This window comes from Eriocheir sinensis, chromosome 46 (assembly GCF_024679095.1).
Source record: "Eriocheir sinensis breed Jianghai 21 chromosome 46, ASM2467909v1, whole genome shotgun sequence".
Classification (NCBI taxonomy): Eukaryota; Metazoa; Arthropoda; class Malacostraca; order Decapoda; family Varunidae; genus Eriocheir; species Eriocheir sinensis.
Window position 1 is genome coordinate 11,371,116 of NC_066554.1, and position 15,000 is coordinate 11,386,115.

Consider the following 15,000-nt stretch of genomic DNA (forward strand, 5'->3'; position numbering starts at 1 on the left):
AAGAAAGAGTTAGCCAGAACGTTAAAAAATAATAAAAAATAAATACGGAAAGCAAAAATTTACACGGAAACTGAAAATGAATAGAAAATAAAGAAGCAAATGTAGAAAATAAACAAGAAAAACATAAACAGTGAAAGACGAAAAGCAGAGAGAAAGTTAAGTATAAGAAACAAATAAAAGAAAGAAAAGGGAAAAAAAGATGAGAGAGAGAGAGAGAGAGAGAGAGAGAGAGAGAGAGAGAGAGAGAGAGAGAGAGAGAGAGAGAGAGAGAGAGAGAGAGAGAGAGAGAGAGAGAGAGAGAGAGAGAGAGAGAGAGAGAGAGAGAGAGAGAGAGAGAGAGAGAGAGAGAGAGAGAGAGAGAGAGAGAGAGAGAGAGAGAGAGAGAATTTTGCATAGAAATTGAAAGTGACAAAAGAAAATGCAGAAAGACAGCAAATGCGAATAAAAAGAAGAAGAGAATGAAATTAGAAGAGAAGAAGAAGGAAAACTGGAGGAAGACAAATGTTAAGAAGTAAGTGCGTCTAAGATATAAGAAAAAGAATAAAGATTTAACGAGGAAAATAAGAGTGAAAATAAGAAATAGCAAGTATGAAGAATCTATAATAAAGGAGAAGAAAAGAACGAAGAAGCGAAATATTAAGAAAAGTGACGAAGCAGGAATGACTGAAAATGAAGAAAAAAACAGAAAATGGGACGAATGTATATATAGGAAAATAATATAAAAAAGAAAGGGAAAAATAGAAGCTGTGAAATATCAAGAAAAATAGTTAGCATGAAGAAACAAATTATCTAAGAGGTGAGAAAGTTCAACCACAATTTAGAAAGGACAAAAAAAGTATATAGAAAGACAGTGAAGGAAAATGAGAAGAGAAGAGAAAAATAAGAGAAGGAAAGGAAGAAAATGAGAAATATCAAGAAAAATAGTTATGATGTAAAAAAACGAGTTATCTAAAAGGTGAGAAAGTTGAACCACAATTTAGGAAGGACAAAAAAAGTATATAGAAAAACAGTTGAGGAAAATGAGAAGAGAAAAGAATAACAAGAAGAGAGAGAAAGGAGGAGGAAGCGAAATATCAAGAAAATAGTTGAGAATGAAAGAATAATTTATCTAAAAGGTGAGAAAGTAGAACTACACTTTAGAAAGAACAAAAAAAGTATAAAGAAAAAACAGTGAAGTAAAATGAGAAGAGAAGAGAACAATAAGAAGAGAAGGAAAGGAGGAGGAAGCGAGATATCAAGAAAAATAGATTAGGATGTAAAAACGAATTATCTATAAACTGAGAAAGTTGAAACCAGAAAATAGAGAAGAAAATAATAATAAAAGACTGTGAACGATGTTTTTTTTTTTTTTTACAACAGAGGACACGGCTCAAGGGAAACAAAAAGAGTATAAAAAAAACGCTACTTACCGCTCCTAAAAAAGATAAAATTAAAGAGATGATGATAAGATAAAAGTAAAGAGATGATGATGAATGATAAGAAGAATGAAATGAGAAGAAGGAGAGAAGGAAAGGACGAATATTAAGTAAAAGGTGTCTATTATGTAAGAAGAAATTATACGAAAGTGACAGAAATTTTTACGAAGAAAGTGAAAAAGACCAATAAAAGGAAGATAGCAAATGTGATGAATATGAAAAAAAAAATTGAAGAAAAGCATTAAGAAGCAAAATATTAAGAAAAGTAAGGAAGTAGGAATGACAGAAAATGAAGTAAAAGAGCAAATGTGATTAATGTTTGTAAAGAAAAAAGTAGGAAAAAAGGAGGAAGGAAAATATAAAGAAAAATAATTTAGAATGTAAGAAAACGTTATTCAGAAAGGGAGAAGATACATCGAAAGGAAGAAGGAATAACATACGGATTAAAAAGGAAAAAGGAGAATAGAAGAAGGAATTGATGAACGTAGGATAAACAAAAGAAGAAAAGAGAAAAAAAGACAAAAAAAGGCCAGATACAACGCGAAGAACAGAGAGAACAAAGATACATGAAATAACAATTGTAAGAGAAAGAAAGTAGAAACGAAAAAAAAGGAAGAGTAAAACCGAAAGAGTTAAAAGAAAAAAAAGATACGAGAAAATCTAAAACGAAAATAAGAGAAAGAACAAAAGAAATGAAGCAAAAAAATACGAGAAAAAATGTAAAATGTTCACGAAAGACAGACAGACAGATACAGACAGATAGACAGACAGACAGACAGACAGACAGACAGACAGACAAAGAAAAAATGGGGTCTTGAACCGCAATAAATGTCAGAGAGAGAGAGAGAGAGAGAGAGAGAGAGAGAGAGAGAGAGAGAGAGAGAGAGAGAGAGAGAGAGAGAGAGAGAGAGATTGAGAGGGAGAGAGAGAGAGAGAGAGAGAGAGAGAGAGAGAGAGAGAGAGAGAGAGAGAGAGAGAGAGAGAGAGAGAGAGAGAGAGAGAGAGAGAGAGAGAGAGAGAGAGCGGGGGAGTAGGGGGGGGGGAAAGAGATTAGTTAACAGCGTGTCGCAGGATTTGATCAGTGTTTGAATTTAGCCGGCACGTTATTGGCTATTGGAGGGGGAGGGAGAGGAGGAGGAGGAGGAGGAGGAGGAGGAGGAGGAGGAGGAGGTGAGGGTGAACGCAGCGAATTGGGGCAAAAATGAAGCAAAAGAGTAAAGAAGGAGAGAAGGGGAAGGGAGAAAGGGGAGGAAAGAGAGGAGGAGGAGGGAGGGAGATTAGCAAGGGGAGAAAGGGGAGGAGGAAGGAGGAGGAGGATTAAAAAGGGAGTGAAATCCATCTCTATTTTCCTTCACCCCTCCTCCTCCTCCTCCTCCACTTCCCTTCCTTCCTCCCTTACCACAAGCCTTCCTTAATTCCTTCCTTCCTTCCTATTTCTCCTCCCTTTCTTCCCTCACTCCTCTCCCTTTTCTCTCTCATCCCTATCTCCCTCCTTAACTCCCTCCCCTTCACTTTCTTTCTTCCTTCTTTTCCTCCCTCTATCCTTAAATTCACTCCCTGTTTCTCTTCTCCTCTCACTTTCTCTCTCCTCTCCCTCCTCCCTTTCCCTTCTCCCACCTTGCCTTCCTTCCTTCCCTCCTCTATATTTTCCCTTTGCCTTTTCATCTCCTCCTCCTTCCCTTTCCGTTCCTTCCTTCCTTCCTTCTATTCTTTACTCCTCCCTTTCCATCATTCCTCTTTCCTTCATTCTTTCTCTATATCTTTCCTTCTCTCCATTTCTCTCCCCTTTCCTCTCTCCTCCATCCCTCTTTCGTAACCCACATAATCTCTCTCTCTCTCTCTCTCTCTCTCTCTCTCCCCCGTCACAGCAGTGGTGATTGGAAGTCAAAACACACAGTCCCTAACAGAGTCCGCGGGTTCGCCTGTGACTTATTGGAACCGTGAACTTGGTGACGCAGATTAGATTGTGCCCCGGTGGTGGTGTTGGTGATGGTGGTGGTGGTGGTGGTGGTGGTGTTGGTGGTGGTGGTGGTGATGGTGGTGATATTGGTCTTTCTCTTTCTCATTTTCTTCTCTCTTTCTTTCTTTCTTTCTTTCTTTCTTTCTTTCTTTCTTTCTTTCTCTCTTCTCTTCTCTTCTCTTCTCTTCTCTCTCTCTCTCTCTCTCTCTCTCTCTCTCTCTCTCTCTCTCTCTCTCTCTCTCTCTCTCTCCCTTCAATCAAACCACAAGTCAAAGTCATTTCCCTCCAATCACTCCCATTGAAAGGAGGAGGAGGAGGAGGAGGAGGAGGAGGAAGGGAGGAGACAGAACTTATACCTCAAACTAATCGTGGCGTGTGTGTGTGTGTGTTTGTGTGTGTGTGTGTGTGTGTGTGTGTGTGTGTGTGTGTGTGTGTTTCTTATCTCTCTCTCTCTCTCTCTCTCTCTCTCTCTCTCTCTCTCTCTCTCTCTCTCTCTCTCTCTCTCTCTCTCTCTCTCCCTTCTCCTCTTTCTCTCGTTCTCTATCGTTCTCTCTTCCCCCCTCTCTTTTTCTCCTTCCATATGTCCCTCAAGTCATCTCTCTCTCTTTATCATCGTCTTTTTCTCTGCCTCCCTCTTCATCCTTACCCTTTCTTAATCTCCCTATCTTTCCCTTACCATTCTTTTCCTTCAATCTTTTCATTCCCTTTTCTTTCACTTAATTTTCTTCCATTTTTCTTTGCTATTTACATTTTCGTCTTTTAATATCAATTCTTTTTTTTTTTATCTTTCCCGTGCTAGCTTTTCCTGGCTTGCTTCGTTCAATCGTTCATCTTATCATCTCACTTTCTTTTCAATTCCTACCTTTTATATTCATTTTTTTCAACTTTTTCCATCTCAATTCAGTGACTTTTCCCCTTCTTTCCACTTCTCGTAGCTCCATTCCGTCTCCTCCTCCTACTCCTTCCTTCCTCGCCACTCTCCCTTACTCTCTAGTCAGGCCACGCAGGCTCTCCACTTCTCTCGTAATGGGTGAGGGCACATTATTAGGGCCGCCTCGAGCCTAACCATACGTCTGCCCGCAATGTACAGCTGACGCACCTGACCCCTTCCCACCGCAACCACCGCCACCAGCCAGACGATTTAGCCGCCCAGCGTATATAAGGACAGTTTATCTTATACCTGGTGCGGGGTTTGGTGATTCTGGGTCTGGTTTAGGTTTTGGGTCGGATTCTGGCCATTGTGTTCTTTTCTATTTCATTTTCTGTTTATGGCTTCGTTTTATTCTTTTCTTTTCTTCAACTTTTTTTTCTTTTTTTTCTTTTTTCTTTCTCTTTCTCCTTTTTCCTATTTCTTTCTTTTTTCGTTTCTTTTCTTATTATTCATTTGCTCTTCATATTGTTCTTCTTTTTCTTCTTTTTCGTCTTCGTCTTCTCTCTTTTTCTTTTTCTTCTATTTCTCTTTTTTTCTCTCTCTCTCGTTTTCTGCTTCTTTTTCCCTTTTTTTTTCTTTTTCATGTTTTTGTTTTCTTCCTCGTCGTCTTTCTTCTTCTTCTTCTTCTTCTTCTTCTTCTTCTTCTTCTTCTTCTTCTTTTTCTTCTTCTTCTTTTTCTTTCTCTTAAACGTAATCTTTAGTTTTGTCTGTGCTTTTTATTACCTCCTCCTCCTCCTCCTCCTCCTCCTCCTCCTCCTCCATCTCCTTCTTCTCCTCCTCCTCTTCCTCAATATTCTTCTTCTTTATCCTTGCCATATTTCGTACTTCTCCTCCTGTTCCTCCTCCTCCTCTTCCTATTCTTATCATTTTATTCATTTTCTCCTTTAAACCTTATCTCCTCTTTCTCCTCCTTCTCCCCTTCCTCTTCCTCCTCCTCCTCCAGCTATTCCTACTACTGCTTCTGTTGCTGTTATTTCACTTCAATAACATCTTCTATCCACTTCCGTCTATCCATCTATCTCCTATTTTCTCGCCTTATCATACCCCTTCTCCTCTCTTTCCCCTCTTCCTGTCCTTCCCTATCCCTATATTCCCCTCCTCCTCCTCTTCTTCAACCACTTACTCCCTCCTCCTACTCCTCCTCCCCATCGTGATCCTCGGCGGAGTAAGTGTCTCGTATATCTCGCCTCAAGCGGACACACGTCGCCTTGTGTTTCTCAGCGCGGGCTAATGAACGTCTCCGCGGCGGCTCCCTTCCCTACCCCCGGCCCGGTGCTTGCTTCAGCTCGGGACGCGGCGCGGAAAATCTCTTCTGCGATGACTATAACGTGTGGAAATGAATGACGCGTGTGTGTCTTGTTAGTAGATAGAACAGACACTTGGACCATTGGAACGTGCGATAAAAAGAAGTTGTATACCTGTTTTTTTTATAAGACAGATTAAAGTTAAGATTAAAGGTGAGATATAGCCGCAAAAATCTATAGATGGATCACTATAACATGCGATAAAAATCCTGTTGTATCTAGCGGCGTACTTAGGCGAGTGATCAATGGCTAGGCAAGGCTATGAAAATCTTTACACAGAGGCGTTGTAAAGTGTGATAATGGAGGATGTTGAACGTGTCTTGTTACGAGGCAGATCAAGGGTAAAACATGACTACCAAAATCGCTACGTGGACCATTGTATCTTGTGGACAAATGATGATGTGCGTGTTGAGGTTAAGAGGCAGCTCAAAACAAAACTGCAGAGATACAATAACGCAATGCTGTTCATCTATTATTCAGAAGGCAAACGCATGGACAAAATAAAGCTACTGTGTGTTTTGTACATCTATGAACTTTCTGTCTCGTATATTTATTTCCCTTTTCAAATTTTAAGACCGAGGAAGAGAACTTAATGGCACTCTTATAAGTCTTTCAGCCATAAGAGAATCACCAATCTCTCCATAAACACATCTTCAAGTTCTTCTATACAACTCATAATCAAGTCTTCTAACTATACTCGAATCACAAAAGCCAAACGAATTTCTCCATAACCACGTCTTCTGTTTCTTCTATTCAACTCATAATCAAGTCTTCTAACTATACACGAATCACAAAAGCCAAACGAATTTCTCCATAGCCACGTCTTCAAGTTCTTCTATTCAATTCATAATCAAGTCTTCCACCTATACTCGAATCTCTAAAGCCGAGCTAATCAATTCATAACCAAGGCACTGAAGTCAACACTCACCCAGCCAAGGGACAGACACGCAGGCAGCCAGGGTTCATAACGTACCTGGAGAGAGAGAGGAAAGGTTAATCAGATTTGTATCATAGTAAAGCAAGTCACACTAATGCACAGGACGCGAGAAATTAGGTTACGGTCATGAGGATACGAGAGAGAGAGAGAGAGAGAGAGAGAATATTGTGTGTGTACGGGGGATGGGGGAGGCACAAAACTAACCATGGATGCTCCCTGTCTCGAGGTTAAACACACACACACACACACACACACACACACACACACACACACACACACACACACACACACACACACACACACGAGGAAGGGCTGCGCTGTGTCCACGGAAGGGAAAAATACGGCCACACGAAATGAAACAGTCTGGGCGGAGCAGCCTTTGACGAGAGACGGGGAGAGAGAGGAGAGGAAAGGAAACCAACCAGGGAGATAACCACACAAAAAACAGCATTTCTCTACCTTGCCTGCATCACCGTAAGGAATAATCTGAGGTTTACTTAATGCATATAGTCTTTGATGAGGGACGGAGAGAGAAGAGAGGAAAGGAAATTAGCCAGGGAGATAACCACACAAAAAACAGCATTACTCTACCTTGCCTGCATCACCGTAAGGAATAATCTGAGGTTTACTTAATGCATATAGTCTTTGATGAGCGACGGAGATAGAGAGAGGGAGGAAAGGGAACCAAACCGGGCGATAACCACACAGTAATACTCTACCTTACTTGCATCATTACACAATACAGTATGACATTTACTTAATACATTTACATATACATTAATACATATGCAGCCTTGGCAGGAGCGGGATGGACTATACTAACACCAGACGAGGGATTGAAAAAGAAGAGAGAAAAACAACCAGAGAGATAATCACACAAAAAACAGTATTAATCCTTCCTTCTTGCTTACCATACGCTTCAATATGACGTTTACTTTAATACATATACATTATTTTCATATATATACAGTCTTTGCCAGAGGAGGATGGAGTACACTAACAGGAGACTAGAGAGATGGAGGTCGCTGGGAACGGCCGTTGTCTGGCAGTAATTTTTGTATTAGCTAATGAAGAGAAGGAGGGAAGAGGATTTAGACCATATATATTATTTGCCGAGGCAGGATGGAGTACACTAACAGGAGACTAGAGAGATGGAGGTCGCTGGGTACCGCCTTTGTCTGGCTGCAATCTTGTATTAGCTAATGTGGAGGAGGAGGGAAGTGGATTTAGAGCATATATATTATTTGCCGAAGCAGGATGGAGTGCACTGACTTAATAGAGAAAGATGTGGAGGACGTCTAACCTAACCAAACCTATCCAGACACAACCTAATCAACCCAACCTAACCCAAGCTATCCTGCCGCGACCTGATCATAACTATCTTGCAGTAACCAAACTAAACCCAACCGACCCAAACCTATCCTAACCAAATTAAATATAACTATACCAAACTAAAGACAAGCCAAACTATACCTAACCAAACCTAACCAACCCAACCCACACCAAACCATACCACACCCCAACTATACCACACCTAACCAAACCGATCCTATCTATACCAAAGCCAAACCAAACCTAACCAACCCATACCACATACACCAATAACCCTAAATACACACACACACACACACACACACACACACACACACACACACACACACACACACACACACACACACACACACACACACACACACACACACACACACACACACACACACACCACCACCACCACCACCAGCACAAAATACAAATCAACATACACCAAAATTCTTTAATAATTCACACACCCATATCAATTTTAACCAACCAAACAAAAACAAACACGTAACATAACTTAACCTAACCTAATCACATCACATACACCAACACACACACACACACACACACACACCACCACCACCACCACCAGCACAAAATACAAATCAACATACACCAAAAATCTTTAATAATATAAAAACCAATATCAATTTTAACCTACCAAACAAAACAAAACACGTAACCTAACCTAACCTAACCTAATCCCATCACACATACACCAACACCCACACACCCACACACACACATCAACACCATTACTTTTAATAATACTACACACCAATATAGTTTTCATCCTGCCTCGCTCCGTCGATCTAGCCATCATTATCAACACCGACACATTTTTGCAGGGCCCAACGTTGGTCCAACACGCGCGGCGCTCATCAAACGTTCCGGCTCGCGCGTTAGTAAGTAATATTAGCGCGACATAACGTTTTGCTGGGAATATTTTGATGCTGTACCGAAAATGTGATGTTCTGAAAATGTCTGGTGGTACCGTTTTGATATATTTATTGATTTTTATGAATTTTTAAGCGAAATACAACGGTTAGGTTATAGAATTTGTAACACCCACGTACTGTACATAAAATTGAATAAGAAGAATAAGGAAAATAAAGGATAATAAAGCACATAATAAGGAGAATAATGCATAGAGAATAAAGGAAAAGAAGAGACAAATTAGATGATCATACAATAATAAAAATAACGTATGAGAAACAAAGATGATTAGTGAAAATAAATTAAATTAAAAGATAATAATAGTAATAATAATAATTAGTAGTTGCAGAGGTAGTAGTAGTAGTAGTAGTAGTAGTAGTAGTAGTAGTAGTAGTAGTAGCAGCAGTAGTAGTAACAGTAGTAGTAGTAGTAGTAGTAGTAGTAGTAGTAGTAGTAGTGGTGGTAGTAGTAGTAGTAGTAGTAGCAACAGTAGAAGTAGTAACAAAAATAGCAATAAAAGAAAAAGAAATATAACAGAAAAGGAAAAATATATCTAACATTCGTAATACTATCGTCATCATCAGCAGCAGCAGCGGCGAAAAGCTTAAAATAATACCCTTACCATTTCATCAGCGGGGCTTAGAGAAAATGTAATTGAAATAAACTATTCCTCTTCTATTGGTCCTCGTCCTCCTCCTCCTCCTCCATCCCTTCCTTTATCCCCCTCTTCCAGTATTATTGAAGCTTACCACACCTCCTCCGCCTTCTCCTCCTTCTTTTCTGTCTCCTCCTCCTCCTCCTTCTCCTCCTCCTTCTTCTTTCTCCTTCTTTCCATTCTCTCTTCTTCATATATATTTGCAGTTTTTCATACATATTTATCCTCCTCCTTCTTCTTCTTCTTCTTCTTCTTCTTCTTCTTCTTCTTCTTCTTCTTCTTCTTCTTCTTCTTCTCCTCCTCCTCCTCCTCCTCCTCCTCCTCCTCCTCCTCCTCCTCCTCCTCCTCCTCCTCCTCCTCCTCCTCCTCCTCCTCCTCCTCCTCCTCCTCTATTCCAGTCTCACATTCGCCCACACCCAAATCCTCCTCCTCTGAAATTCGTCCTCTGCCTCTTATTCTTCCTCCCTCCTCCTCCTCCTCCTCCTCCCCCTCACGCTTCCCCTCCCAAAGGAATATCGAAGTCTTTCCTGTAATAGCTATAGAGGCTTACCACCCTCCCTCTGAAATAGCTCTCTCTCTCTCTCTCTCTCTCTCTCTCTCTCTCTCTCTCTCTCTCTTTGATGTTTAATTATTTTCAGTATATTCTTGCTCTCCTTTCTTCCCTCCATTCCTCCTTTCTTTTTGCTCTTCTTTCTTTTATTTTTTTCCTTCCTCTTCTTTCTTTTCATAAGAACATAAGAACGTAAGGAGTCTGCAAGAGGCCGGTTGGCCTATACAAGGCAGCTCCTGTACACTCAACCCCACCTTACCTCACCATCCATGGCTTTATCTAACCTCTTCTTGAATGTATCTATGGTATTGGCACCCACAACATGGCTCCCAAGCCTGTTCCATTCGTCCACCACTCTATTGGTGAACCAATTCTTGCCTATGTCTTTGTTGAATCTGAATTTGTCTAACTTAAAACCATTGCCACGCGTCCTACCTGGCTCTTTCACTCTCAAAATTTTATTGACATCCCCTTTATTAAATCCCTTCATCCATTTATAAACTTCGATCAAGTCTCCTCGCACCCTTCGCCTTTCTAGAGAGTGTAGATTTAACTGCTTTAGCCTGTCTTCATAAGGCAAGTTCCTCACCCCCTGAATCATCTTCGTCATCCTCCTCTGTACAGATTCTAACATCTTGATATCCATTCTATAATAGGGGGACCAGAACTGAGCTGCATAATCGAGATGAGGTCGAACTAGTGCTAAGTAAAGTTTGAGGATGACTTCAGCGCTCCTATTGCTCACGCTCCTTGAGATGAAACCTAGTACTCTGTTTGCCCGATTTTTAGCCTGAATGCATTGAGCCCTAGGACGGAGGTCAGCTCTCACTAGGACTCTTAAGTCTCTCTCACGCCCAGACCTGCTTAGGGGAGTGTCATTTAAGGAGTAATTGCGTAAGGGGTTATTCCTACCTACGCTCAAAATGATACACTTCCCGACATTGAATTCCATCTGCCACTTCCTCGCCCAATCATATAGTCTGTCAAGCTCATCCTGGAGAACGGTAGCGTCGCTGTCTGATTGGATTACTCTACCGATCTTGGTATCATCTGCGAACTTACTGACATCGCTACTAATTCCTGTGTCCAAGTCATTGATGTAAATAATAAAAAGCAGAGGACCCAGCACCGACCCCTGTGGGACTCCACTCGTAACACTGCCCCATTCAGATTTCCTACCATTGATTTGCACTCTCTGCTTCCTACCACTAAGCCACGCCCTGATCCAGTTCAAAACTTTCCCATCTACGCCGTGAGCCTGTAATTTTAGTAATAGCCGGTGATGAGGGACTTTGTCGAACGCTTTACTGAAATCTAGATATAAGATGTCATAGTTTTCATCTCTGTCAACCGCCTCGATTACTTTAGTGTAGAAGGACAACAGGTTAGTAAGGCAAGACCTACCCTTCTCTTCTTCTCTCCCTTCTCTTCTTTCTGTTCTATCTATTTTTTATTTCTTTCCTTCTCTTCTTTCCTTTCTTCCTCCCTCCCTTCCTTCCTTTTTTCCTTCCTTTCCTTTCCTTTCCATTCCTATCCAAACCAATCCATTCTCCGCCTCACCAAAACAAAGAAAATACGAAATAACTTGTCCAATCAACTCTCTCTCTCTCTCTCTCTCTCTCTCTCTCTCTCTCTCTCTCTCTCTCACACACACACCCTCTCTTACACCCCCTCCCTCTCTATCCCCACCCCTCCCCGCCTCTCCCCCTTCCCCCCCTCCCCTGTTTTTAGGAGAAGCTTCGAGCCTATCTTTAGAAGCAGATGACGAGACGGTTCGAGGCTTCAATGAGTGAGTGAAGCCCTAGAGGAGGAGGATCAATAGCCTGACCCCAGCCACTCAAGGGGAGGAGGAGGAGGAGGAGGAGGAAGAGGAGAAGGAGAACGAAGACTTGGAGGAGGAGGAAGAGGAAGAGGAAGCTAAAGAAAGAGAAAAGGAGGAAGAAGAGGAGGAGGAAGGAGATAAGAGGAAGAGGAGAGGTGGAGACAAAGAAGAAAAGGAGGAAGAGGAAGAAAAGAACGAGGAGGAAGAGGAGGAGAAGACGAGGAAGAGATGAAGAAGTGGAAGAGGAGGAGGAGGAGGAAAAAGTTACAAAAGAAAAGATGAAAATTTGCAATGGAAAGGAAGATAAATTCGCAAAAGATTAAATTTTCTGCAGAAATGTCTTGAAGAAATCACTGGAATTACTGATATAGGAGGAGGAAAAGGAGGAGAAGAAGAAGGCGAGGAGAAGGAGGAGGAGGAGTTGAAAGAAGGAGATTAAGAAAAGTTGGAATCAGAATTAGAAAGAGAAGGCGAGGAATAAGAAGCTGAAGAATTGGAAAGTAAAAATGAAAAAAAAAGTAATAAAACAGATGGAGGCCGTGGCCGAGTGGTTAGCGCGCAGATGTGATAGACCCTGAGATCTAGATTCATTTAGCACCGTAAGAACCTAACTAATTTCTGTCATTGCCCAGTGAAGGAAGATTACCCATATGCCGTCAAGGTCTTCAATCATCCCTAAACTTCGGCAACTTCGGTCAAGAGAAGCACCGGGGGGCAGCATGGGCCAGGCAAGAGTCATACATCACGGCAGCCACTATAAATAAAATTCGCCTGCGCCACTAACGAGCTGGGGCCGTGCAAGCTGCCCCTCAAGAAAGCCTGCCGGTGCTATAGGGAACACTTAAGAAGAAAAAAATATAAAAAGACGAAGATTAAAATGAAAAAGAAAACAACGATGAAGGAGAAGGGGGAAGAAGAGGACTACCACCACCACCACCAACAACAACAACAACAACAACAACACCATCACCACCACTACCACCACCAACAACAACACTAAAACTACCATGAATCTAGTTACTCCCACCATACACAATGTCCCGCGTGCATGGTCCTGGCAGTAGCGACAAAGCAGCAGCGGTAGTGACAAACAAAGCCTTCATTAGGAGCGTGAGGCCGTGCAGGTAACTTGGAATTTAAACACGGCACCAATCACCTTAATGAAATCTCAGCCGCCCAGGCCAACAGGTGTTCCCAGGTACCTCTCCCTCTCCCCCTTCCCTCCCCTCTACACCTGCCCCTTAACTCTCTCTCTCCCTTAACAGTTTATACTATTTGCTTTCTAATTTACTCTCTACCACTTAATATATTCGAGTGCTCCCTCTCTCCCCTTCATGCTACCAACTCTCCCTGTTCTGGCACTCCCTTTCTGCACATTCAATCCTGCTGCTACCAACTCTCCCTGTTCTGGCACTCCCTTTCTGCACATTCAATCCTGCTGCTACCAACTCTCCCTGTTCTGGCACTCCCTTTCTGCACACTCAATCCTGCTAGCAAATCTCCCTGTTCTGGCACTCCCTATCTGCACATTCAATCCTGCTGCTACCAACTCTCCCTGTTCTGGCACTCCCTTTCTGCACATTCAATCCTGCTGCTACCAACTCTCCCTGTTCTGGCACTCCCTTTCTGCACATTCAATCCTGCTGCTACCAACTCTCCCTGTTCTGGCACTCCCTCTCTGCACATTCAATCCTGCTGCTACCAACTCTCCCTGTTCTGGCACTCCCTCTCTGCACATTCAATCCTGCTGCTACCAACTCTCCTTAAACTCATCTGTTCTCTTAATTCCCTTTCCATCTTTCCCCTTGCTTCCCTTTCCCTTAACTACCTACCTACCTAGTTCCCTTCCCTCCACTTCATCCTAACCCTTAACTCCCCTTGATAACCCTTTCCCCTTATCCTCCCCTTTCCAAATTTGCCTTCCTCGTGACCTTACCTTCCTTTCTTCCCTATATTTCCCTTCCCTCAACCTCTGCCCTTTAAAATTCACTTTCCTTCAGTTCTCTATTACTTCTAACTTCCCCTTCAACCCCTTCCCGCCAATTCCCGTTTCTAACCTCCCTACTCCCCCCTCCACCCTTTACCTTGATTCTCTCCCTTTATTTCCCTTCTCTTAACCCCTACCCCATAATTTCCCTTCCTTATGGTCCCCCCTTCCCTTAACTTCACTCTCCCTTCCCCCCTATTTACTCCTCCCACCTCCCCCTTTATCGTCAATCCCTCCCCTTTTTTTTCTTCCCTTAACCAATACCCTCCAAATTCCCTTTCTCCCTAATTCCCTTACTCCTCTCCCCTCCCCTTCCCTTCCCTCCCTCTCCCCCCTCCCCCTTTTATTAGGTAACTCGTGCAAGGTTGATTAGTTCAGTTACCTGGAATCGCGCGCACACACACACACACACACACACACACTATATGCCTTACCCTTATCTGTGTGTGTGTGTGTGTGTGTGTGTGTGTGTGTGTGTGTGTGTGTGTGTGTGTGTGTCATAGGATTCACCTTGAAGAAGAAAAAAACACCTTCACTTTAAAAACAATTCGCAGTTAACTCGCAACTTTACATCACGGGGCAAGCAAAACATTCTCCTCCTCCTCCTCCTCCTCCTCCTCCTCCTCGCTGTAATGGAGCCAGACAGACAGACAAACGACACGAACTAAGACACGAACAAAACACGCATAAGTCACTTGAGTCTTGGCGAAGTTCGGAGAGAAGGAGGAGGAGGAGAAGGAGGAGGAGAAGGAGGAGGACTGATTGCTTTGGAATTTCAAGTCACTAAACGGGGATACACGAGAATGGGTTTGGAATCGCTGCGGAAGAGGAGGAGGAGGAGGAGGAGGAAGAGGAGGAGGAGCAGGAGGAGGAGGAGGAGGAGCAATACATACATACATTCAAATCACATACATATATTCACACACACACACACACACACACACACTGAGAGAGAGAGAGAGAGAGAGAGAGAGAGAGAGAGAGAGAGAGAGAGAGAGAGAGAGAGAGAGAGAGAGAGAGAGAGAGAGAGAGAGAGAGGAAGAAGAGGAAGAAAGGAAGGGAGAGATAATGAGAAGGAAGATACTAAAGCGATTAAGAGAAGATTAAAGAGAGAGAGAGAGAGAGAGAGAGAGAGAGGAAATGATAACTTGGATAATTTGCATCAAGTACTTGGATCAAATAT